The following is a 27,563-nucleotide window of genomic DNA, read 5'->3' as shown; positions in this document are numbered from 1 at the left end:
GAGCTATGCTCCCGTATAATGGCCAATTTAATCTTCCGTAGATTTGAACCCTAACCTGAATTTACGCCTCCTCCTGGGATTGCGCATTCTAGAGGAAGAGGCTAAATTTCAGGCTAATTGGACAAATTAATTTGATATCCACCATGAAGTGAATCACAAGTTAAGAGTCTATCATATTGTAATAAGGCAACTTGAACACTTACTTTTCTAAGAAAGAAGTTAGAAAATTCTGTACCACGCTGTCTAATCTGAAAACTGCTCTCAACCGATCCAATTTTTAGCTTACTTTATTCTTTCGAGATTTTTCCTATTTTTTGTAAAGGCCATTTTCGACATGTTAAAGTTCTAAAATGGCTCCGAGGCTTAGGGGATTAAAGCAAACAAACAAAAAAATATGATGTTTCCCCCAACCTTGATGTAATTTCTTTTGTTTTATTCCCCCCAAGCCTCGGAACCAAGTTAAAATTTTAATATATCGAAAATGGCATATTGAATTGCCCTAACATAGGGTAGCTGATGTTCTCTAAATTCCTATAAAGTTTCTAACCTACATGTAGTAACATGGGAAACCTGAACTGCTCAATCATATCTGAGCAAAGTAGGCCCATAGGTTTCCCTCTGAGCGTAAACAGATCTACTGTTTATTCCTAGTCTATATTTTTATCGTTGTTTACGCAGAATACGTTAAAATAGGTGGTGTTATTGCTCTTTAAATTAGCAGCAATAGATATACCCTGTGCCTTACAGGCTACTTACTGGAATTGGCTTCACAAGTTTCTACTCCGAGACAGAATTGTGTTAAACCAACGAGATGACCTTGGATTACAAAATATTAACCCCTTCTAAAGGTTTCTTTTTTTTTTTTATGGCCACGATCTCAATTTCCCTGATAGAGTTAAGTCTTTTTATGCAAACTCTTTTAAGCCACGATCAACCACGGATTACACAAATATGCTGAAGATAAAACACCATCAGGTCTCAGGTTTTCAATGAATTCGGGTCAACTTTTCAAAGGACTTAACTTAAAGTATGCAGTAGATTTTATGAGCAGTAATGTAGGTTTATAAAATTAACGACTCTCTTCAATTCGCACTTGGCTGCAGAAGGGCGAATTCCACAACAGCTTGACTCCCCCACGTTGCTCCTAAATTTAACCGGTAATGAACCTAACGCAGTCTTTACTTTTGAGGCAGCCCAAGAGTCACAATACATATACGTTGAAACGTCTCATTTTCCAACAATGCTAAAATTAAGAGTTAGGGTGACAAAGTCTTTGACGTCATTCTCTGGTGTGTACTCTGATTTGTCATGGCAATCAGCACGAGAAAAAATATTAATTTTTGGGTAGACGGCTATGTTTTTACTTTCAGATGGTCCCAGGCTTAGCCACCCTTCCCTCCCAACATGAATCATATGGAACGTGTCATGATGCATTATGAATTAGTCTTTGTTCAATTTTGATGGCATTTCGTTGTCCAACATATTAAAAGAATAATATGAGTAGCTCACAAGAAAGATAAACATGGTTGATTGTCTCTCATGGTGCTGCAAGGAGTGCTTAGTGGAATGTAGGGGCTTTATACTAGTATAATATATATGTTATTTGCCGGCTGGGAGGTCCGTATGTTGAAAAACTGTGACCGAGGTCTTGAAAATGCTGCCCGAGGCCGCACCGTAAGCCGGCAAATAACATGTTTATTTTTTTCCTGCAGTAAATTGGTTTTACAGATTACAAATGGGTTTGTTTGCGCAACTCTTGTCATTGAATCGGCTTGCGCGCCGTCTACTAACGATTTGAAAAAGATCTTGGCAACGAGCGAGTAACTCAGATAGTAGACAAAGAAAGATGCATTAAAAAAAAAACAGATTTTTTTCGAACTACTTTGTGTTAGTTGCATTTACTTCATCAGTTAAGTTCTCCAAAGTTGTTTTTGCGGTGTGAAATTTCGTGCGAAGTTTGAAGTTTTACTACAAAAACAATTTCTGTCAGTCGTTGCTCTTAAAATCACTTCGTCACTTTTCTACCGTAAATTGAATAGCAGAAAGCGAGGAAATTCGTTAAGTGTATTCCACACAAATTCTTCTAAATACAGCAACGATCAGAGAGGTAAACTCGACTGAAATTGACTCAAATTTTACGGCGAGCTCGCCGTAAAATTTGAGAAACACAGGATTATGCGCCATTACAGCGCCAAGGTACAAACAGTTATAAAGCAAACTCTCACAACTTCAAAACACTCAATTGAATTTACTTACAGTGACTTTCCTTGCCATTTTAAGGTTACCGTATACCTTCAGGGGTGTCTCGCGTCCAAGCGATGTAGCGCGTCCGGTTTAAGCTGTAGATACCTAAGACCCTATATCAAATTAAAGCTTATAGAGCTGGCTATCAAACCATAACACAAATTTTGAAATAAAATGAATTGCCGATTTTTTCACGGCCACTAAATGCAAGCGTCCTAATCACCTTTTGGAAGCTACAAGTCAAAGCGAATTTTGTTTTTTTCCTCTGTTTCAGGACAAAAAGCGCTAAAAAAGCGTGTCTGCGTTTTTCCATATTCAATTGAAGTAAAACGTTACAGAATATTTTCGAAATAGGATTTCAAAAATGTGAAGTGATCGTACAAAAATTGCTCTCGGAGAAAAAATATTTCGAAATAAACAATCCGCAGACACGTTTTTGTTTTTTATATGTTAATCTAGCTACTGTCCAAATTTGAGGGCAAACAAACAAATTCCCTTTGAGTTTTAACTCTTTAAAGTGTCTGCTTCAAGCGAAAAAAATTATCCGAGAAAACAGCGCTAAGGCCCGGTTCATACGTCGCATTTCTACCGTGTCGAATTCAATTCAACGAATTAAATTCGACAGAAATTCGACGTCTGAATCGGCTGCCGCATTTCTGCCGCACGTTCGACTGGTCTTGTCGCATTATCCGACAGAAATGCGACACCGATTCAGACGTCGAATTTCTGCCGTGTCGAATCTAATGCATACATTATCTTAATGTATTGAGCATGCGTAAATGTGTTCCCGCCAAAGAAAAAGAAGAAACTTGACCATTCTCGACCCAATGCAACCTGAACATATTGCAACACATACTGCTGCGTTGTCAGCCTTCTCCTTCTCGTTCCATTGGCGGACAATTTTTAGCAAAATTAAAGTCCTTCGTCGCTCAGTACTTTCGTCCGCCATATTGAATACACTACGTTTAAAACATTTTCCGCTGGCCGACATACCCGACAGTATAAATTCTGAATTAAGTGCGACACAAGTGCGACGTATGAATCTACAGTCGCATTTCTGCCGCACTTAATTGAATTGAATTCGACACGGCAGAAATGCGACGTATGAACCGGGCCTAAGAAAAATAGCTTGCTTCGCAAACAAACTCCGCCCACAAACGCCTTCAACTTGGTTCTCAGATCACTGAACCAATCAGCGCTTGGAAAATTTGCCACCATTAACTCGCGGTTAAATTTACGCGTGAATCCCCCCAAAAACCTTGCGTTTCGCAATGCGCTCAAGGCGGAGAGATAATTTTTCTGCAGCTGGGTTCTTCTTGAAGAAGGTTTGGCAAAATGGGGAAGACGAAAAAGGATACGAACGCTAGAGCAGCTGGGCGACGAGAACAAACAAAAGAAAGCGCGGCAGAGCAAATGTGCATGGATAATATTCCAATGGATCTCAATGAATTGCACGATTCATCGGTATCGAACTCAACAAAAGAGTCACTGTAAACATCGCTGTTATCGCTGTCGAGTTCCCAAATTTTACACAACCTTTCTTTTTTCTTGCCCGCTTGATACGTCCTTAGCTTCATACGCGAGGCCAACTTTCGCTCAATCACTCATTGATGTATTTTCATTCATTCTTCGCTTTTTCGAACTGGTAAACGGAGTTTGCCGTGGTCCATGTTTACTTACAACTTAATAGAATTACATCTAATACGAAAAATGCTTGGATTAACAATGCTGATTAACTGAGTAGCCAGCCAATTCGTGGTATCCATATCGGTAATATTCCCGCGAAAGTAGTCTCGGTTGATTGCATACCCGTTATAGGGCTGTCAATCAAGAGAGAACATTTACTTCCGGCCATAACGTAAAATCTCCATTTCTCCGCCAATATTAGGTTTTTTTCAATTTTGTTTTCAGAAATTAGAGATTACTCTTCGACCATTAATTTGAACCAAAAATCCAAATTTGAAGAAAATTGCCTGTCTGGAGGTATACTGTAACCTTAAAGTGAACAGAGCTAAACTAGCGTTGACTAATCGTCGATGGATGTGTAAACAAGGCAAAAGAATGACGATTACCGCTAACTTTTAGGAGCGAAATTCAGGCAGCGGGAAAAAAATCCGGACCGTGGGCCGTAGCGTAAAAAGCTGGAGCGGTCACGTGCGTATGATTAGCCAATCAAATTCGAGGATTTAGGATTCCGGCCCGCTCAGATGCTCGAGAAAAAAATAAAATACAATACAATGCAATACAAATTGACATGATTATTGTATAATCTGCAGCTAGATGACGTCAGAGGCGCTGATTTCGAAAATTCACTGGACTTTTCCGGCCGATCAGAAAATAAATAGTGAGTTCGATGTACAATAATGGCACTTATTAGAATAGAGAGGCTTATGAGCAAAAGCGTCAGTAAAAGGGCGCTGATACGCTTAGTAGTAAAGGGTATATTTTTTTTGGAAGGAATAAGCTACTTGTACTATGGCACGTCATGTTTAATTTGTAAGTGATCTCTCGAGAGTAGAGCGCTTCTACAGGACTTGAGAAGGGAAAGCAATAGACGATTTTACAGTTGCCTGCTCAGTGACCTGGCCTTTGGATGGCAGTGAGGCAGGAGTTGACCTTGTTTTGATACAGACCTTACTGCTTTTGTTGTGTAGAACAAGTTTTTCTGATGCTAACTAGGTGCATTTGCATGGCAAAAGCAGTGAGGTCTGTATCAAAACAAGGTCAACTACAGCCTCGCTGCCATCCAAAGGCCAGGTCACTGAGCAGACAACTGTAAAATGGTCTATTGAATCACATTCCGTCTATGTCTCATTGAATTCTTAGCGTTAACTCCTATTTTATATATTCAACCATGTTGTTTTATAATGTACATGCTCTAGATTAATCCGTAAGTATTGAGCACGATCTTCGCAGGAATATTTTTATTGGTCCCGCTCAGCCAGCGATCTTTGCGTGTCTTTGTTGCCATCATCATACAGGAAATCTCCATTCTTAAATTAGACAGATTTTACGAAGAGGTACAAAACAGCTTCAGCTAGCCAAAGGTTCGGGGTAAAACCGATTTCAAGAACATTTGTTCCAAAACAGTGTAATGTACAGTACTGAGTAATCGCAATGCAATTGTTCTTTTCTTTGTTCTCACGAAATTCAGTCGAAATTTTCAATGACTTCGCTGAAATATCGGAAACGTCCGATGTTCATAGAGACATATCGTAATGTCCTGTCTAAAAGAGGCATTTTTGCCTCTAAGAAGTTATTTAAAGGAGCCCAGTCCCACAGAGTTACTTTGGCCACTTACTAAGTTATCTTTAAATTGCGGGGCAGTTTACTATGATATAAAAAACACCAAAGAGATAATAAACCATGATAAAGGAACAAGGATGGTTAAGGATGGAGGAGATCAACACGGATTACAAGAGACCAACGTAAAAGACCAATGCTACGCATGCTCGCTACTCTTATTAAAATCTGGTTTCTTGCCTACAGTCTTGTTCAGTTCTCAGACGCCGCGATCAATCTGGTAAGCACCAAGAAATCGAGACCTCTCCTTCGGAGAAATTGAAATGTGAGCCCCCATTAGTCACAGCGCTTTCTCTATCTACGCATGTTCAGAAACCATTACTGAACTTGAGCGCAGGCGCAGATACAAACCGAACCAGCTTTTTCTTCTTCCGGTTTCTGATTTTGTCCAGAACGTCTCGCGTTCGGTCAAGACTGACCAAAACCACGCGGGATCTAGTCTTGGCGCGCACTCAGAGATATATGAAGACAAGAGACATAGCGTCTGTTGTGTTGTTCGTCGTTTTCGTGCAAAAGGAATAGTTTGAGAGCACCGGATTGAAATGATCAATCAAGAACTTAATATCCGTGAGAAAAAATCGACATGATAATAAAAGTAGGATTGACAGCCGGATTTGCTCTACAGCAAGAATCAATAGACATACACATGTACTCGAACCGAATACAAAAGACAAGAAGGCAGTATACTTACCGTAGCTTTTCAGCATGAAAAACCAAAATCATCACCTAACTTCCCACACATTAGTATTCGTTAACTCTCAAGACTAGAAATTGTTAAGGACGGTGCATACTTTTGTTAGTGGGCACTCGTTCTGCGCATCACGCAGTGATTGTTTAAGCGCCACGCGCGCGCTAGGGTTGCCTTGACGCAATCAACTACGCTACCAAGTAAACGACTAAAATTCGCCTTTGTGATCAAATCAAGTTTAATGAACCTGTACTTAAACCAGGAATACCAGAATAGCAGCATATCGCTAACCACTAACTGTTAACGTCTTCCAGCTGAAAAACTAGCTGTTATCTGTCGAAAATTATACTGAAATCCAACTGTAAACATGTATCAGCAGATGACGTAGAGCGCGTGCTAAGCAAGTGCCAGACAGGAAAATGTTACACTTACTGGGGAGGTGACAGGGAAAAAAAAATGTAACAGGCTACGTAAAAGGTTTCAAAAAGATCTAATAACTTTAAAAAAACGCATGGTTACTCCTATATTTTATGTTATGAAATGGAAGTGGCAAGCCTATTCAACACGTCATCAATTTTTTGTTGTGAGCGAAAGGTATTTAGACCGCATTTTAGCTGAACCAGAGGAAGGCTGTCAGAGAGGCTAAAAGCACTGTTGTAACGATTTTGTTATTAAAAGCATACCAAAAACTAGTTTTTATGTTACCATTTATCATGAAGTTTCAAGATCTTTAGAAATGTGTTTGCTCTTCATTATGTCAAGGTAAATTCTCTGGAAATCTGTGAAGAAATATCCTTTCTTCTTCTTCTTCTTCTTGTTGAGGTTCTAAGCTAACTATCTCGAAAAAAGTGCGTGGCCATCCCAATTTTTCTTTGTGGATTCCAATAGCCCTTGCAAAAATCTACTTTTTTCCGCGTGCTCTTAACCTGGCGCAAAAACCTCTGTATTTAGTAGGAGCCGTCCTTAACCCTGGGACATAATAGGCGGGGAACGGAGGGGGGAGAAAGAGCATGGATGACACCCCCCGTAAGGTTTTTCAAAGTTTTGAAAATACGATCTACTTTAAGGGGCTTAAACTTTCAGAAGCTGTTTCTTCATTCTCTGCGGTCACCCATGATGTCATCCAAAGAGTGGGAGGCGGAGTTAAAATGTTCAGCTACGGGAAACCAACGAGCTCGGTTTCGAACACTGCGGAGGTCGCTGAAATCATGGTTTGTGGCTTGAAACAGTGCTCTGGCAGCAACATCAGCCACAAAATGAGCAGCATGAAACGAAATCAGTCCTCAAGCTGAGCACGCTTAGACCCAACGGATTGAACATTAACTTTAATTTCTTGTGATGGTGTTTCTAGCGCGTATTACACATACGCGCGCTAAAACAATTGTTTTCATATGTCGCAGCACGACTTTGTTTACTTTGTACTTCGTGCGTGCGCTTTCCGTGCGTGCGTACACGTGCAGTTTTTTGTATGGCATGGCTCGATCATTCCACCTACTGACTGAGAAGGGCCAAGCAACTATTTGACACTTTTAAGAGCCTTTTGAGCCTCGTTTTTAATTTATTGCATAATGTCACGCATCTTTCGAGTTTCTTGCTCATTCCTACTAACTTATACATTTTATACGTTGTGTACATACCCCAGGAGATGTCGGTGTATCCTCCAAACACGTACAGGTCTTTTCTAATTATAGTAACAGTGTGTGGCTTTCCATCGCAGTAACTGTGGAACGTACTTGCAGCCCAGCCGTGAGAAGAGACGCGGTAACAAAGCTTCCAAATGTGTGAACCAGGCACGTGATTCAAAAATCGACTGAGATGACTGAAGAGGAAGTCGTCGCTTTGGATAATACTTGACTGTATTTTCATCCCTAGCAAAACACACAATATTCATAGCTGTGATCGTCACTTTTTGGTGCATTTTAATCTAAGCTGTTGTCGTTAAGATTTCCTTTGCTCTTGCCACCCTGTTTTAATTTATTAAAATAAAAGTAGGGTCATTGGATGTCATTAGTCCTGAAAAAAAAATGTTTGTAACCATCAAGAAAGTGACAATAAACTTGAATAGAAACGAAATATAAATGTACTTTTGGCGCTTGCGGGGTTAAAAGTGAGTGGCTGCGTTCTTTCTGTCGTACTTTCTCTCCCCTGATATTTGTTATTTTTCAGGTATTCGTTAATTTCCAATCAATAGTTTGTCAGTTTGCGGAAGTTTGTGTTACAGCAAAAACAACTACAGCAACTAAACGAAATAACTAAAAGGCAGTGGAATTGTCGTCATAGTCACATCCAAAACCCCAAACGTGACAGTTTAGTGCATAGCTTGGCCTGTTTGTTTTTCATGCAGCTCTCACTAAAGGCACTGTTAACACGACGACTACTTAAAATAGCCAATGAGTCTGTAGATCTGCAGTCTGCATAAGTCGCACGCCAAAGTATAAATTACTGTGTACTAAACTTAGAACTGTCCATAGAAAATTTCTACCACTAACCGTTTAAAAAAAGAAAAACAGTAATTCTAACGACTATATTTTTTAAAACAGAATGGTGTCTGGCCATTTAAACGAGTTTGAGAAACAGCTGCCGAACTTTACAAAACACAGTCCAATGTAAAAACACAGAAATATTCTGAAATTGATAAGTCCATATATGCTTAGTTTATGCCACCGGCGTCAATAATAAGCTGCATAAATTGAACCGTCGTTAAGTCATCAGTTTAAAGATCTTTCGTATTGTGGTGTTTTGACTTAAACATTTCATCAGCGCTGTCTTGTTGTTAGGTTTCGGATTGGTAGAGGCCTTGTGATTGTTTATTAGCGAGCGAGTTAAATTATAAACGTAAGCATTACCAGGTATAATACATGAGGGCTGATTTCCTGACCAGGAACCATTCTTCAAGCAGTGACGTCCAGGGGATCCTGTCAGCCAGTAACCAGGCTCACAACTGTATAAAACTTTTCTTCCTTCCCAAAACTGCTGACCGTGAACAAAACCGAGTTCCAGTCTTTCGGGAGGTGGGCAGGTTTGGTGACCTAATCAAAAAGAACGACAGTGTGAGTGGAGTAGAACATAAGAACAACACTGTTTCTGTATCGAAATACTGTACGCCGTTTTCATGTTAGCAATAGCGGATATAAATGGATCACACCTCGCGTTATGGTCACATGACACTACGCTGCCCCAGATACAACAAGAAAATAGAAAGGGGTAAAACCTTTTTAACATCATCAATTTTATTATGGAATTCCCTACCAGTAAAAATAAGATCCAGCGAAGCATTAAGAATGGCTGACTGTTAGGATCGAGAAACGCCGGTCAACGACCCATTTGGCAAATCGCTCATATTTTGCCCAAAGATACCCTTAGGTGACCTAATTCTAAAAATCATATTATAAGGTTCCAGCGAATTTTTATTTTTCAGAAATTCGCGAAAATTTGAAAGCGCGGTCAAAGTGCGGTTTTTCTTGTAATAAAATGACCGAAATAAGGTGCGAGGACGAAGCGCTGCTAAAGTCTTAAAATAAATTAAATTGACTTCAAACCTCGCACAAATGTGGAACAACCACTCTAATTTATTCCTCGTTTTAAACTAATCTCAGATATGTAGATATAGTGGTTTTCCAAACCATTTTAAAAACACCTATGAAGCATGTGAAAAATAACGGCAAAATATAGGTCATGTTTAACAGCATAAAAACGCATCTGGTACCTCACTTTCCGATTATTTTACTTTACAGCCTTAAAATATCATTATTAAACATATACCATGCCAAGTTTCATGCTCGAACTCGCAGTATTTCCCTTTGAGAAAAACGAAAATCTATGTCCATGTGTTGGGCGAAAATAACACAACAACTACACACGAACAATAGACAAATCAATTTCAAAAGCGAAAGTAAAAGGCTATCATTAATCAATCGATTCAATCAATTAAGCAATTCACTGCTATCAATAGAAACATAATGTCCTCATAATGTCCACTACATAAAAACTGTTTTTAGACGTTTTCGATCAAAACATACTGTGTTAACTTTGTTTAATTTCCTGTCCGCCGTCATGTCTAGTTTGTCATCGCGTGTATTTCTTAATGTAAACAACACTGTCAAAGGTTCTCATAACAAACGCACAGAGGTTTCCAGGAACCTCGATGTTTTCGATTCACCAAAACGCTTTAAGTTCGTTAAGACACAATAATGGGTCAACTTGGAATGCTGTTTAGCATTGAGGACGTTAAAGGACTGTAAATTAATCGAGTTGAAATATCTTGAGGCAAATCTAAATCGCGCCCTTATTCTAATTGCTAAACAGCCGATCTCCGTTCAAGCTCAAGAAGTCGAGAGGTTAATTCGGCAATGTATCACCGATACAACAACAAAATCAAACCGAGGTCATCAAAAGTGTAAGTTTGAAAGTGTAGTGGCAAGTTCGAAGTAAATTTCGCCTATATAAATTGGAAACAAGAAGTGAAACGGTCTGACCCGAAACAAATAAACGAAATATTAATACGACTAATTTAATCCGAAAATGTTATAGAAAACATACCTAAAAGCCGTCGATTCCCCTCAATACCACGCCACATTGCCTTAAAGGAGGCCAAGCTTTCTGCTGTAAGAATCAGGGGCCTCATGAATCTGTTTTTATTATATCGGCAACCATGCTGCGTGGCTGATATTCGAGACTCAGTAAAAGTTGTCACACAACCGTACGAGCAGTCCAGTCATGCTTTCACTGCTTTCGCGCAAATGTTCAACATTTCGCAATTACAGGTTTAAAGTAGTGATAGTAGATTGAAATGCGCTTTTTAAAGCTGTCCTATCCAGGAGCAATTATTTCTTGTTCTTGAATGGCTTTTAGTTGTAGCTACAGTCGGGGAGGGGGGGGGGGGTACTCCCGGAAATTCCGAATATCTGTATGCCGTGGAAGATTAAGTGGTCTCTAGCTCTTAACGCCAACACTGAAACACCAGATGATTCTCGAAGTATCACAGGGATCACTAAGCAAAATAATTTTGAGTTTAGCTCCGCTGAGTCAGATACCTGTTGGCGCGCATATTGCATTGACCGTGGACAGGTGGAAAAACAGTTAAACCGGAAAAGCCTGTTGCACATTGTAATTCAGCGTTCTCCAACACGCAATCGGTCTGGTTGTAATGCTAATCGTATTTGATAGAATCTCAAGTTTTCTTTCGACACATACTCACGTACTGGGGTGGTGACATACTACTAGATGGGCGTGGCCGGGAGACACGAGTCAAGTCAGTCAACTCGCAAAGCTCAACCGAGAAGAGTGACAGTGAGCCACTGGTGGAAGGACTGCAGATTGTCCCTACGCCTTACCCTAATAGGCCTCTGTGTTATTCTAATGAACTGATGCTGTTACAATGATACTATCTAGCTTTGTGAACATGCTAATGGTAAAGATTTTCTTTTGCAGTATAAAAGAATCATTAATAAGTAGTTCTTTGTGAAAAACTATTTTAAGGAAAGTAAGCTGTTCGCGAGATCTATGTTTTCAGATGTTCTAGAGTGATTAGTTTGTTAAGGCACTGTTGCGCTGCGCCTGCGCGCAGTGTCGGAAAAAAGTACGTTAGATCATCTGTTTCTAAGTTGATAAAGGCAAATTAATCGCTGCAGCGAATTTGGAAAGGGTGACGATTCCAACCTCGTTCGCAGAGTCTCTCATCTTACCACCCTCTCGTTCCCAAATTCGCTGGGAACGAGGTTGAGACCATTCGGCCGTTAGTTTTTCCTCTAAAGGATCTCCCTCCTTTACTCCCTTTCCCTCTCTACAAAAATTTGACGATCCTCCCCCCCCCCCCGGCAAGAGATGTTTGCTCAATACCGAAGAAGTCAAACATCGACGGTCCCTAAAAATACTTCCGGCAAGTGCAGTTGTTAGTAAAATACTTCACAAGCGCTGAGTATGGAGTTATTCCGTGCACGAATGGGAGAAGTATATCTAATCCCATGTCTTCGCACCCGCACCGTAGCATAGGCAGTTTCAGGTTCTTTAGGCCACCCTCCATCGCCAAGGCACAGTGGTCTTGCTGGTCGTATACCAAAGGATGCTGGAGCTAAACTATTTTTGCAACTTCCTTTACCTGACTAAAATTGCTCCTCTTCATATGCCTGAACATGCATCTCATCAGGATCACTTTGGCGCAGAGCGTCACTTTGTGAGAGAAGAACTAGCACCTGAAAAAGACGAAAATTATAAGGGTCCCGGGCTCTGCGCATGTCCCGCGCCACCATTTCGGCGTCAAGCTTTCGGCCTGTCGTTTGACCAACGCGGGATTTTCCCATGAGATACGATTGCTGCTTGTCATTGACTGCCCTGAGAGCCCAACCCCCTTTTAAAGCAACAAGGACTTCTTGGTGACCTACTGTGGCTTTCAGTTAAGCGCCAACGCTTGCTCCAAGCAGGGTTTGTAGCACATATTGGCTAAGTCCATAAGGGAATGTCTCTCTAGGGACTAAGTACATTTCTCCAGTGACAAGTGCCTCTCTAAAGTAGACAGCCTATGAAAGACACGAATGCAGCTGCCTTGAAGGCATTAATACACCCTGTTGTGCATGGTTACTATCCATGGAAACATCAGCAGACGCTTCCTCGGTCACACCCGTTGATACTGGCACTGATGTTGAGGTCGCAGTGTTCGTACCTCTTTACAAAATGACCTGAAGTCTCCTTCAGAGAACGAGGCCTCCAGCAGAAATAAACAAAGAGCGATGTCTGACTAAATTGCAAAAGAACCAGGCCCTGACCATTAGCATGTTCACAAAGCTAGATAGTATCATTGTAACAGCATCAGTTCATTAGAATAACACAGAGGCCTATTAGGGTAAGGCGTAGGGACAATCTGCAGTCCTTCCACCAGTGGCTCACTGTCACTCTTCTCGGTTGAGCTTTGCGAGTTGACTGACTTGACTCGTGTCTCCCGGCCACGCCCATCTAGTAGTATGTCACCACCCCAGTACGTGAGTATGTGTCGAAAGAAAACTTGAGATTCTATCAAATACGATTAGCATTACAACCAGACCGATTGCGTGTTGGAGAACGCTGAATTACAATGTGCAACAGGCTTTTCCGGTTTAACTGTTTTTCCACCTGTCCACGGTCAATGCAATATGCGCGCCAACAGGTATCTGACTCAGCGGAGCTAAACTCAAAATTATTTTGCTTAGTGATCCCTGTGATACTTCGAGAATCATCTGGTGTTTCAGTGTTGGCGTTAAGAGCTAGAGACCACTTAATCTTCCACGGCATACAGATATTCGGAATTTCCGGGAGTACCCCCCCCCCCCCTCCCCGACTGTAGCTACAACTAAAAGCCATTCAAGAACAAGAAATAATTGCTCCTGGATAGGACAGCTTTAAAAAGCGCATTTCAATCTACTATCACTACTTTAAACCTGTAATTGCGAAATGTTGAACATTTGCGCGAAAGCAGTGAAAGCGTGACTGGGCTGCTCGTACGGTTGTGTGACAACTTTTACTGAGTCTCGAATATCAGCCACGCAGCATGGTTGCCGATATAATAAAAACAGATTCATGAGGCCCCTGATTCTTACAGCAGAAAGCTTGGCCTCCTTTAAGGCAATGTGGAGTGGTATTGAGGGGAATCGACGGCTTTTAGGTATGTTTTCTGCAACATTTTCGGATTAAATTAGTCGTATTAATATTTCGTTTATTTGTTTCGGGTCAGACCGTTTCACTTCTTGTTTCTAATTCATATAGGCGAAATTTATTTCGAACTTGCCACTACACTTTTAAACTTGCACTTTTGATGACCTCGGTTTGATTTTGTTGTTGTACCGGTGATACATTGCCGAATTAACCTCTCGACTTCTTGAGCTTGAACGGAGATCGGCTGTTTAGCAATTAGAATAAGGGCGCGATTTAGATTTGCCTCAAGATATTTCAACTCGATTAATTTACAGTCCTTTAACGTCCTCAATGCTAAACAGCATTCCAAGTTGACCCATTATTGTGTCTTAACGAACTTAAAGCGTTTTGGTGAATCGAAAACATCGAGGTTCCTGGAAACCTCTGTGCGTTTGTTATGAGAACCATTCACAGTGTTGTTTACATTAAGGAAATACACGCGATGACAAACTAGACATGACGGCGGACAGGAAATTAAAGAAAGATCGAAAACGTCTAAAAACAGTTTTTATGTATTGGACATTATGAGGATATTATATTTCTGCTGATAGCAGTGAATTGCTTAATTGATTGAATTGATTAATGATAGCCTTTTACTTTCGCTATTGAAATTGATTTGTCTCTTGTTCGTGTATAATTGTTGTGTCATTTGCGCCCAACACATTGACCTAGGTTTTCGTTTTTCTCAAAGGGAAATACTGCGAGTTCGAGCATGAAACTTGGCATGGTATATGTCTAATAATGATATCTTAAGGCTGTAAAGTAAAATAATCGGAAAGTGAGGTACCAGATGCGTTTTTATGCTGTTAAACATGACCTATATTTTGCCGTTACTTTTCACACGCTTCATAGGTGTTTTTAAAATGGTTTGGAAAACCACTATATCTACATATCTGAGATTAGTTTAAAACGAGGAATAAATTAGAGTGGTTGTTCCACATTTGTGCGAGGTTTGAAGTCAATTTAATTTATTTTAAGACTTTAGCAGCGCTTCGTCCTCGCACCTTATTTCGGTCATTTTATTACAAGAAAAACCGCACTTTGACCGCGCTTTCAAATTTTCGCGAATTTCTGAAAAATAAAAATTCGCTGGAACCTTATAATATGATTTTTAGAATTAGGTCACCTAAGGGTATCTTTGGGCAAAATATGAGCGATTTGCCAAATGGGTCGTTGACCGGCGTTTCTCGATCCTAACAGTCAGCCATTCTTAACTCCTTTAAACGCAAATATATCGGATACGTAAAGGAGGGGTACGCTAATATTGACCATTTTTCAATCTCAAAATATTTTAAACTTTTATATTTTAACTTAATATTTTAACTTAATATTCCAAATTAATATTAACTTTTATTTATTAGTTAGGAATTTTTAGGAATTTTTAAATCATTGTAATTATGTATACACACATATATTTTTTGTAACTTTTTATTGTTACTTTTTACATATTGTAACTTTTTATTGTTCATACCTTGTACCATACTTGGTTATTTTATCATTGTTCGTAGATTTTTAGCACAGGGGGCCACTAGTTTATCAGTTTATACTGTTATGTGTCACCCCCTCTAAATAAAGTTGACTGGCTGATTGCTTGATTGATTGATTGATTGATTGATTGATTGATCGATCGATCGATCGACTGATAGATTGATTACTTACATGAAGGTTGGACACCACTCCAGTTACCGGAAGGAAGACACACTCTAATGGCCGGTCCAATCAGGCGATATCCCGGATGACAAGTGAACGACACAGATTCCCCAGTCCAGTACCGTGAGCCGCGTTTTCGTCCGTTTAATGGAGAACCAGGATCAAGACAATTCACTAAGGCTTAAAAGGAGATGTTGAATCGTTAAAGAAACTTAATATTTGTACAGAATTTACTGTAAATCTTAAGGTGGCTAACTACAGTTTTGATGGATTATCACATTGCAACTTCTAACTCTTTTAAAAGATGTTCCAAGACATTTTCCTTCCTTTATTTACTGTTTGCTTAGGTCATTTACCATTCTATGTGAAGCTTGAACATTTAAACGTCAACAACTAGCCAAAATTAACGACCAAGCACTTAAGGAGAGACTGGGCACTATTAGGTTCAATGACCTTTTTCGCAAAATCTACACGTCTGACCCCATCTCAAAATTTCAGGAATTAGAAATTGGCCCTGATTAAAAATTTATGACAAGTAAAATAATGATAAAAACTATATATGTGAAACTGATTTTTCGCAAACTAAGGCAATATGAAAGTTTAGTTATGTCATAAATAGCTAAATCTGTCTTGCGGAGTTTTTTTCTTTTTTCTTTGTTTTTGTTTTTGTTTTTTTTTTAATTTTGGCTCTAAATGCGATTTAACCCTACAAATCAACTGTTAAAATTTCATTGTAGGTTGTACGGTATGGTTTCGAGCAATCCTTGATCAAAGACTGGCTTTCACAACCTTTGACGAGAATTCAACTGCGCATGCCTTTTATTTAAGCGCGCGCTCATGCGACGCCACGTATCGGGTGTGAGAAAGTAAGGGTAAAATTAGAATTCTTTGACTGGTTGTTTTTCTTCATTTTTTGGCATATTTTATTTGTCCTGTAAGATTAAACGCATGTTTGAAAGCGGTTTGAAACTATCGCTGGGCATACCGAAGTGGTTTAACGAGATTCGAGTGCTGAAGTGGTTTTCGTTTCTTCTTAGGGTTACTTGCGTCATCAGTTGTATGGGTGACTAATACTGACGTCTGGCAGGCAATCATAGCGCTCGTTATTGAGTCAAAAAAAAAAAAAAAATTCGGCAAGCCACCGTGACAAAACCTGTAAATTTGTGTTTTATGATCGGTTATAGGGCACTAGTATTCATATGGCGTTTTCACTGTATCTACTAATATCTCTCCGAGTGGTACCCCTTGCCACATACCTACAGTACGCTTTTAAAGACTTAAAAAAGCCCTCCAGAAACTTTTTGCCCTTAAGTAATTTTAAATACCCGGAGGGTCTTTCGCACCTCCCTATCATGAAAACACCTGCGTAAGATTAAAAATCTGTTATTTAACAGAAACTGTATTGAGTTCTATCCAGAGTACATTTTTTGAATGGCAACCATTGATGTCCACTACTGATTATAAACTGGCGTTAATTTCCTTTAACAATCTTGCTATAGCAGAAGGATAACATCGCAAATTGACTGTTCCTTAGAGACCTTGGACTCGCTTTTAATCAAAGGTCAGGCAACAAAAAAGAAATAAACTGTTGATATACTTAGAGTTGTGTTGGCTTCCGCTGTACCATTCTTATCATTCTCGAATAGCCACGTGTAGATCCCAGCGTCACTCGGCTGGAAGCGATGAATCACAACTTCACTTTTTATCAAATTATTTTCCTGATGCGCTTCCGTAAAAATTATGTTTCCATCCTTGAACCATTTGACTTTAGGTAGCGGCAAGCCACGGCAGAACAATTTAACTTGACTGAATCACCAACATTCTGCACTTGAATCTCACCGACTGGGCTTGACACAATGTAGGGATTCACTTAAAAAAAAAAAACAAAAACACGACACCATTATACAACCGCTCCTTCCACGCACATAAAGACAATGATAATATTACTAATATTAATAATAATAATAAAAATAATAATAATAGCAATAATAATTTTCGAACGTGATTGGCTATCAGCAGCCCGATTTAAGCATTAATTGGACAGTGTATACGTTTCATGCTTGTAATTGGACAGTACACGTCATTTTGCGCGCGCTGTTGCGGTGCACTTTGTTAAGTAAACTGCTGTGTTTTTCAGCATTTATGACGACGTTTAATCGTTCAGCGCTCAATCGATGGTTTGTTCGTTTCTCGAATTTTCTCATTGTTTTGATTAATTGGTAACAGATCTTCGCGTCGTCCAATTCAGTCTGTAATCATACTCGTCATTAACAAATCGGACTCCCGCCTCGCGGTCGTCCGATTTTGTTAAACACTCGTATGATGACAGACCGAATTGGACTCCACCCAGTCCTATTACATTAATAATAATAATAATAATAATAATAATAATAATAATAAAATCAATTCATTCTATTAAGCTTACCCACATCTTTTACGATGATCCATATCACTCCCATGACACTTCCCAGTTCATTAGCTCCCTGGCAAACGTAAGCACCATCGTCATCTTCTCTTGTGTTTTCAATCGTAAGTTTGTTACCATCAATGACGTGTCTATGGATCGGAAGTTGCTTGAGTGGTCTTGACCACCTGATCACAGGAAATGGATAGCCAAAGATATCACATTTGAGAACTGTGTCCCATGATTTATAAGCGGTGACTGACTTCTTTGGTTTTGTCACGAATTTTGTTGGTGCTGCAAATATAACAGATATGACAAAATAATTAACTGAAATAGCAATTTGCTTATGAATATTTTACAAAAGGTTTCATTATGGATTGTCTTAGTTCCATAAGTTAAAAACAACAAGATGTGTATTTACAGTTCTACTATTACACCATTCTGCCATATTAGGTTATTTAACGCTCAAAATATTAGTAAATACTACACTGTAAAGTCGCATCTTATTTTCAAAATTCACAGGCGCCTCATGCGATCGGGATGATTTTAGAATGACAGGGTGTTCTCCCAAATAGCCGAAATACTGAAAGATGATATACTAGCGGAATGATGTATACCTTATTAGGTGGTTTAAAATGTAATACGCGCGGACACATTGCTTATTACTCGCAACTGTATCTGTGCATATTCCTTGTTAAACCATCGAATAAGGCGTATTGATTTTCTCTATAGTATCACTACAGAAAAATGTACATAAGTGGAAAGGAAAAGCCACGATTGGTTTTAATAAAGCTTACAACAGGAAAAAAGACAACAAAAGTAACTATGCGATGTCCCCGTGGCTCTTTTAGCAATCATTATAAGGTTACATCTTGTCAAAGATGAATGTTGCAGGGATGAACCTATAGAATGAATTGGCATTTCAAAGACGTTGATCGGTAAAATGTAAGCTTGGCACGAATGACATTGGACATGAGACATTGGGGTCAGGAGCCATAATCGGGGACGGAGACCGTAAGCGCGCGCCATTTTAAGTATTGGGGTTGTCCCCATGATATGGGACAATAATTCTATTTTTAGAACAAATTGCGCCATCGCCTGCGGGACACGCGCGTACATGCTGCGAGGATTTTTGCGGATGTCGCGCGGGGGAAATGGCGTCCGAAATTCCCGACATTTTTCATGTTTTTAGCCCACAACTCAACGCGTTTACGTCTGTTGGAATTTTGCTTTAGTATTTTCGTCGTAGGCTGCTCCAGTGTGAGTGAAGTAAGACAGTGTCGAATTTAGTTATGTTCCGCTTCAAGCTTATATATATCGCTGATCAAGTTGCCTTCCGACGGATGTTTCTTTTACATGAGCTATACATTACTCCACTTTTAATTTCACATATGTTGAAGATTAACAGCTTTTCCATTACACAGCGAAAAACTAGCTGGATATATTCAGATATAGCAGAGCTTCAGGACTTCACAGTTTCCTAGCTCCTCTTACCACACGCTTTCGAGGAATTTGCCAGTCTATCGCGACCGAAAAGTGAAACAAAATAATTGCTAATTTGAGTTTCGTCTGAATTGTAAGCAGCGCTTGATGTTTCATCAACGCCCAATAAATTTACGTCCGTAGATACTGCTCAGTTTTATTTGTGTAAAAATCCAGTAAATATTCTGTTGTCGATGAATGACAGCGCCCGCCGATGCGTGCTTTGTACAGTCAGTAAACATGACAAATTGTACTTCCGCCGCACTTTCGTGTGAAAGTGTAAATCGAACTCAAACTATAACTTTATAGTTTAAATATGTTTAAGACTGATAAATGTTTGAGAACATATTAAAAGCTTAGCTGAAAATATGTGAATAAAGCAGAAATAATCAGCAAAGTTACGATGACGCTTTCTTTAATCAACTTCGAATAACGATTTCGATTTTGTTGATCGAGTTATCAAACCTCCTTGTCTATTTTCATTTTCGCAGTGTAAAACTTCACTATGCTTATGTTGAAGAAACACACGATGTTAGTAGCCTTTTTTTGCGTTCGCGAAATTTGGTGCAGCATCTCAGCACAAAAGATAACGAAAGAAATCTTTGTCAAGATTTGTTGACAATTGAAAACACCGACTCGGACTTGAAAGTGCACGAGCTCCACTATGCAAATGAGCTAATTGTACGCGTCAGACTTTCCTTTCAAAAACTTTTGCAAACTCACCAAACAAGCAGAAACAATAAGAAACCATCAAAACAGGTTTTGGTTATGATTAACCATTGTCTGAGAAACTCACAAATTAACTCGATACCAGAGTAAAGAGTTTTCTTGCTATATTCTTAAGTCAGAACAAACGCAAAAACATACGCGTAAGCTTACAACTAGCGCGAGCAGATCTTATTATTCATTCCCAACGCGAGATTGAAGTCTTGTTTTCGACCCTGGAAAAACCCACCTTTTCCCTTAGCTCAGAGCTTAAGAGTAAATGTCAGTAAAAATCAAAGAAAATTCTAAAAATGTGGCCACGGTCGAAAAATCGATTTTGCTCATAATTTGCCAGTTTGAAGGCCTAGGTAAGCAACTGAGGGAAATCAAGTTAGTTTTTTGAAATATCCAATATAACGGCAGAAATTCACGAAAAACGGTTATCGCACCGAAAGCTCAGATTTCACTTCGCGATAATCCGAAATTTTACACTTTTCAGCTTCTTGCTACACAGTCGTTTACATCGCTGTAAAACGTTCTCAACTTTAAATGTATACATTGATTCTTCCTTAATCAAGAGATAGTGATAATTTTTATTTCTTGTGTTTTCTGGCCGAACTGAGCCCCGATTAAGTAGACATACTTTTCTAATTAAAACAAAACTCAAAAGTTATGTAAATTCAGTGAGGAAAAACGCTGAACGGTAGTGCTTCAAATCGTCTGATATTCTAGCAAAAGACAGTTCAGTCGATGAATTTTAGGCTTACGGATTCATTTTTGTGGGATCTACTAGCAATTTTGCATGAACGCCGATCAAAAATCGAGAAAATTGCAATTCAGCCCCTTTGAAATTTGCAGTGTAACGCAACACGCTAAAATAGGTAAGCCATTCTTGTTGGCTTGAGACAGGACAATCAAAGCCTATTAATGTCTTTTACATTTGAAAAGCTTTAAAAGTAGTATTTAACTTAAAAAATCGCCGACAAGAGTTTAAAAAAAGAGAAAAAGAAACACCAAACTTTTAAATCGCACTCTCCATTTTCTCGCTGCCCAATGTCACGCTCGAGCGATTTTCAAGGGAAACAAATTTAAAACCATTTTTTCACCGCTCAAAATGAGTCAAATTTTAATAACAAGATCTTTGTTGCTGATGTGCGAAATAATGCATTAATAAGAGAAGATTGCCCAGTTAACCCGCCGAACGAAGTATAAAAGGTCCCAATAGTATATACATATTGGAACGATGTTAGGGATTACAAGCTTTATGCCGTCGCTAGCCAGTAGGAGGCTATCTATTTCCACGAAAAGTTAAAGTCGTATCGATAACCAAGCAAACAACGCACTTATCAGAGAAGAATCGGAGTAAGCTGAATGAGTTAGAGACGCCCCGCGCGAGTTCGTTCTTCAATACGGTGGAATTTGTGCCGGCACGCAGTCACGGTCATACCGCTCATACAGTGTAACAAGGATATCAAAAGCCACCAAGTCCTTCAGATTTTATCGCATTGAGACATACATGAAGTATATTTTTGGCGAATGTGTGCGTTTCGAGAAACAGAGAAACTTCTTGGAATCGACAATCTCATTGATTAGGTCAGGAACCCATGACCGGCTCCTGATTAGGTACAGGTCCAGAAGTTGATTCATGTCACTCAAGGATCTGTGGAAATTACACACACGGCAAATGGAAATTTATTCAAGTCCCTGAATTTACTAGAAGATTCCGAACAGTTCCTCCTTGTGGGCTCAGGCGCGCCAGTGACGACTGAAGTCTTTGATGAACAAAGAACCAGAAACTCTCCTCAATGATAACAACGCATATTCCGCCTTGACTTGCACCTGCCGGCTTGTACTTTAAAATCAGTCTAACCAGATAAAAAGCAACACGCCAGTCCTTGTGCTAAAAGTTTTCATCATTGAAGGAAGTCGAGGTAAGCAAATACTTTAGGAATAATAAATAAATAATTTCCGTAGTTTTAACGGTCACACCCTCAATGACTAGCCAGAAGCAAGGTAGTCCTGTTCTGGCCCTCTCCATGTCACGCAACGTCGAGAGGGAGGGTCCCTCTCTCTCGGCTCTCTCCCGACGTTTCGCGACAGAGAAAGGGCCAGAACTGGACTAGAAGCAAGGAAAAAAAATTGACGCGCGCAAGAATATCACCAATGTTGCACACACGCAATTTGCTTAATTACGTTTGGCCACCTTGTTGCCACATCCAACATCTCACAGGATACTAGTGTTTTCGAATTATTTCTTGTTAACTTATTTGAACTGAAAAGCTTGTTAAACCGGGGTCGAAGAAAGGCTCGTCAACTAAATGAGGCAGTAGTTGATGGTATAAAACGATCCACAAGACTACATGATAAAGCATGATAAAGAGTAGGTAGCACTAACTTTTTCAGAAGTGTAAACCACAACGTAGGTTAAAGATATACCGGCATGTCATTGACTACAAAAATGCTTCATGCTTCAGTGCTAAATAGCAATGAAAACCAACCGTGGCGTCACAAATTTGGTTTGTAGACAAGGCAATTTTTATCAGGAGTTTTTTCTCATCCCCACCCCAGCGTTGTCAATGCAATTCAACTCTTTCCTCTTCCTTTCTCGCCCTGCAAGTTGATCATGAAACTGATACTGACGTCTCTTTTTCCACCCCGATCAATGAGCTGAATGCAAAGGTAGGCTTTTTGTACTGGACGAAGCTTCAAATGAAAGCAAACTGATAGCTAAATATCGCATAATTTGAAAAAGCGATTGAAGGTTGAGTTCTGGAGAAAGCTCCATCATCTTTTACAGATTTGACGCATCTGCCAAGTCCCTCACGTACTCGCTGCATAGTAGCACCGTGGACTGCAGTGTAAAGCTCTACTGACGCGTTGTTATTTGAGAAAGCTGAACAGTGCGTTTTAGCCGTCCCGAATATCCTTGCTCCTGTAGATTTGAATTGCTTCTGGGAGGAGTTATCTAAGCGCAAAGGGAATCTAAGAGCAACTGGTGGGGAAATACTTTGAACGCTTCAAACACTCCGTCACTTATCCCGAAGCTGCATAAATTACTTGACCTTCGCCACAGATTGTCATTTCATGCGTGACACAAAACAGGGAGAGTTAGCGAGTGATTAAGTTTGGTTCTACAAGTGTTTTTTGGCTATTAAAGGCAATTTCTAAGTTAAATACTATTTCTAAAGCGTTTCAAACGTTAAAAGACATTAATAGGCTTCGATTGTCCTGACTCAAGCCAACAAAAGATTTTTACCTATTTTAGAGTGTTGCGTTACATTACAAATTTCAAAGGGGCTGAATTGCAATTTTCTCGATTTTTGATCGGCGTTCATGCAAAATTGCTAGTAGATCCCACAAAAATGAATCCGTAAGCCTAAAATTCATCGACTGAACTGTCTTCTGCTAGAATATCAGACGATTTGAAGCACTACCGTTCAGCGTTTTTCCTCCCTGAATTTACATAACTTTTGAGTTTTGTTTTAATTAGAAAAGTATGTCTACTTAATCGGGGCTCAGTTCGGCCAGAAAACACAAGAAATAAAAATTATCACTATCTCTTGATTAAGGAAGAATCAATGTATACATTTAAAGTTGAGAACGTTTTACAGCGATGTAAACGACTGTGTAGCAAGAAGCTGAAAAGTGTAAAATTTCGGATTATCGCGAAGTGAAATCTGAGCTTTCGGTGCGATAACCGTTTTTCGTGAATTTCTGCCGTTATATTGGATATTTCAAAAAACTAACTTGATTTCCCTCAGTTGCTTACCTAGGCCTTCAAACTGGCAAATTATGAGCAAAATCGATTTTTCGACCGTGGCCACGATTTCTTTGATTTTTAGTGGCAATTACTCTTAAAACTACATATAAACGCCCTGGTTCGTATTCCCTGCCTTATTCCCTGCCATCGCTGTGAAAAATACGCAAGATAATCTCTCAAATCTCACCATTTGATCACGCAACGTGGCGACATCCACACGAGAGCCCCCGACATGTGCGCGGATCCGCGCGGATATATGACGTCAGGATGGCGCAATTTGTTCTAAAAATAGAAAAATTGTCCCATATCATGGGTGCACGCGGATCCCAAGACTTACGGTCTCCGTCCCCGATTATGGCTCCTGGTGGTGAACAATAAAGACAATAGAGTGTTTATGTCTGGGAACTATCGGTCTAATAGTTGCCTCTTGGAAATTTAATGTTCTTAAAACAAATATTTGCCCGAGAAGCGAAGCTTCGAGGGCAAATATGCTAGCCAGTTTAAGAACATTAAATTTCCAAGAGGCAACTATCAGACCGATAGTTCCGAGACATAAACACTCTATTGTTTTTATTGTTCACCACCAGGAGCCATAATCGGGGACGGTGACCGTAAGTCTTGGGATCCGCGTGCACCCATGATATGGGACAATTTTTCTATTTTTAGAACAAATTGCGCCATCCTGACGTCATATATCCGCGCGGATCCGCGCACATGTCGGGGACTCTCGTGTGGATGTTGTCACGTTGCGTGATCAAATGGTGAGATTTAAGAGATTATCTTGCGTATTTTTCACAGCGATGGCAGGGAATAAGGTAGGGAATACGAACCAGGGCGCTTATATGTACTGTTAAGGTCTGAGCTAACGAAAAACGTGGGTTTTTCAGGGTCGAAAACAAGACTTCAATCTCCCGCTGGGAATGAATAATAAGATCTGCTCGCGCCAGTTGTAAGCTTACGCGTATGTTTTTGCGTTTGTTCTGACTTAAGAATATAGCAAGAAAACTGTCCACTCTGGTATCGAATTAATTTGTGAGTTTCTCAGACAATGGTTAATCATAACCAAAACCTGTTTTGATGGTTTCTCATTGTTTCTGCTTGTTTGGTGAGTTTGCAAAAGTGTTTGAAAGGAAAGTCTGACACGTACAATTAGCTCATTTGCATAGTGGAGCTCGTGCACTTTCAAGTCCGAGTCGGTGTTTTCAATTGTCAACAAATCTTGACAAAGATTTCTTTCGTTATCTTTTGTGCTGAGATGCTACAACAAATTTCACGAACGCAAAAAAGGCTACTAACATCATGTGTGTTTCTTCAACATAAGCATAGTGAAGTTTCACACTGCGAAAATGAAAATAGACAAGGAGGTTTGATAACTCGATCAACAAAATCGAAATCGTTATTCGAAGTTGATTAAAGAAAGCGTCATCGTAACTTTGCTGATCAGTTATTTCTGCTTTATTCGCAGATTTTCATCTTAGCTTTTAATATGTTCTCAAACATTTATCAATCTTAAACATATTCAAAAACTATAGAGTTATTGTTTGAGTTCGATGTACGCTTTCACACGAAAGTGCGGCGGAAGTACAATTTGTCATGTTTACTGACTGTACAAAACAAGCATCGGCGGGCACTCCCATTCATCGACAACAGAGAATTTACTGAATTTTTACACGAATAAAACTGAGCAGTATCTACGGACGTAAAGTTATTGGGCCTTGATGAAACATCAAGCGTTGCTTACAATTCAGGCGAAACTCAAACTAGTAATTAATTTGTTTTACTTTTCGGTCGCGATAGACTGGCAAATTCCTCGAAAGCGTGTGGCAAGAGGAGCTAGGAAACTATGATGTCCTGAAGCTCTGCTATATCTAAATATATCCAGCAAGTTTTTTGCTGTGTAATGGAAAGCTGTTAATCTTCAACATATTTGAAATTTAAAGTGGAGTAATGTACAGCTCATGTAAAAGAAGCATCCGTCGGTACACAACTTGGTCAGTGATATATATCTAAGCTTAAAGCGGAACATACCTAAATTCGACACTGTCTTACTGCATTCAAACTGGAGCAGCTTACGACGAAAATAGTTAAGCAAAATTCCAGCAGACGTAAACGCGTTGAGTTGTGGGCCAAAAACATGAAAAATTTTGGGAATTTCGGACGCCATTCCCCCCGCGCGACATCCGCAAAAATCCTCACAACATGTACGCGCGTGTGCCGCAGGCGATGGCGCAATTTGTTCTAAAAATAGAATTATTGTCCCATATCATGGGGACAACCCCAATACTAGAAATGGCGCGCGCTTACGGTCTCCGTCCCCGATTATGGCTCCTGTCACCACTAAATTTTCTTCCGTGCGCCAGTTCAAAACTCGTATTGGATTATTTTCAACTTTTTTAGATGAAAGCCGTGACAGCCAAATGTAAAATTTGAAAAAGAAAACAGACAAAAACCCACTTAATATAATTTTATTTTTTTATTATTATTATTTTCTACAAACCCGCTTGTTTTACAGAAAATTTTTCACGGACGAGTACTATCCATCTGAGTATTTTCCGTGGACAAGCACTACGGTCTGATAGTGTCTCCGCGGACGAACACTATCGCTAATAAGAATCGGACAAAATTAAGTGGTGAACTATAACGCGTGATAGTTGAAATCGAGAGCGAATAACCTAATTGTTGTAGTATAAATCTACTAGTCGTTCAAAACTTATTCTAAATCCTCTTCACAGACACTTCGAAAACGCCAAGAAGCGGGCGTCATTTTGTCAACAAGAGCACACTGCTACGCTACTCACTATCGCCAATCAGAAAACGGCATTCGTGATAGAACACTAGTAAATTTATACTAACACGGATTAGTTAATAAGTTGATTCTTTAATATAGTGCTCAGTACATGAGTGATTAGTTATTTACCTTTGACAGTTACATTGACCGACAACTGAACTCTGCCCAACAGATTTTCCGCTGTGCAGGTGTAGATACCGCGGTCCTCAAACTGAATTTCCTTTAATTCCAATTTTCTTTTCTTAAACTGTCTTCTTTCCTCTTCTATCACTTGACCATCTTTGTACCACGTGATTATGGGTGGTGGGAAGCCAGCTGCTTTACAATGTAATGTCACGTTCTGTTTCTCGTTAACCGTGACAGAAGGGGAAGGCTTTGTAATGAAATGTGGTAACTCTGGAAAACAAAATATTATTTCATTATTTGATGGCGCCGTTACTTTTTTCCCACTTTTGTCATGACCAACAAAGTGAAGGAAAGGAAAAAAATATTGTTTAAGAAGGTTTACTCAAGTTTTTGCCGAGTCTCCGATTACCTGCCACACGTCAGAATTAGTCGCGCGAGCAAAAATGACGCAAGTAACCCTTAAGAACTTAAGAAGAGACCAAAACCATTTCAGTTTTTGAAACGTGTTAAATCACTTTGGCATACGTAGCGATAGTCTTAAGCTGCTTCCAAACAATCATGCCTAGGAACAATAAAATATCACAAAAAGGTCCATAAAAAATCGGTAAAAGAGTTGTAATTAACAAATTGTCGTCGGTTTTTTATGTGTCTGTCCTCTTATTGATAATAAATTGCGTCATAACATTGTCAAAGTGGCTGTGGAACCACGAGCCGCAGGCGAGTGGTTCCGCAGTAAACTTTGACAATGTTA

The 27,563-nt window shown here is 39.6% G+C and overlaps 1 pseudogene across 1 annotated transcript in view; it reads right to left on the bottom strand.

Moving 5' to 3' along the window:
• Positions 1–27,563, bottom strand: part of LOC149105192 (uncharacterized) — a 41,317-nt pseudogene that overhangs the window by 9,628 nt on the left and 4,126 nt on the right. Inside the window, exons 4-9 of the transcript XR_016201327.1 lie at positions 26,816–27,082; positions 17,973–18,245; positions 17,145–17,416; positions 15,557–15,727; positions 9,082–9,264; positions 7,873–8,103 (exon numbers count right to left, since the gene is read on the bottom strand). The product of XR_016201327.1 is annotated as an uncharacterized LOC149105192 (transcript). The remainder of the gene's footprint in view (positions 1–7,872; positions 8,104–9,081; positions 9,265–15,556; positions 15,728–17,144; positions 17,417–17,972; positions 18,246–26,815; positions 27,083–27,563) is intronic.

The sequence above is a fragment of the Orbicella faveolata genome, unplaced genomic scaffold (assembly GCF_042242905.1).
Source record: "Orbicella faveolata isolate gen_17 unplaced genomic scaffold, um_ofav_v1 contig_34, whole genome shotgun sequence".
Lineage (NCBI taxonomy): Eukaryota > Metazoa > Cnidaria > Anthozoa > Scleractinia > Merulinidae > Orbicella > Orbicella faveolata.
This window is presented reverse-complemented; position numbering and strand designations above follow the sequence as displayed.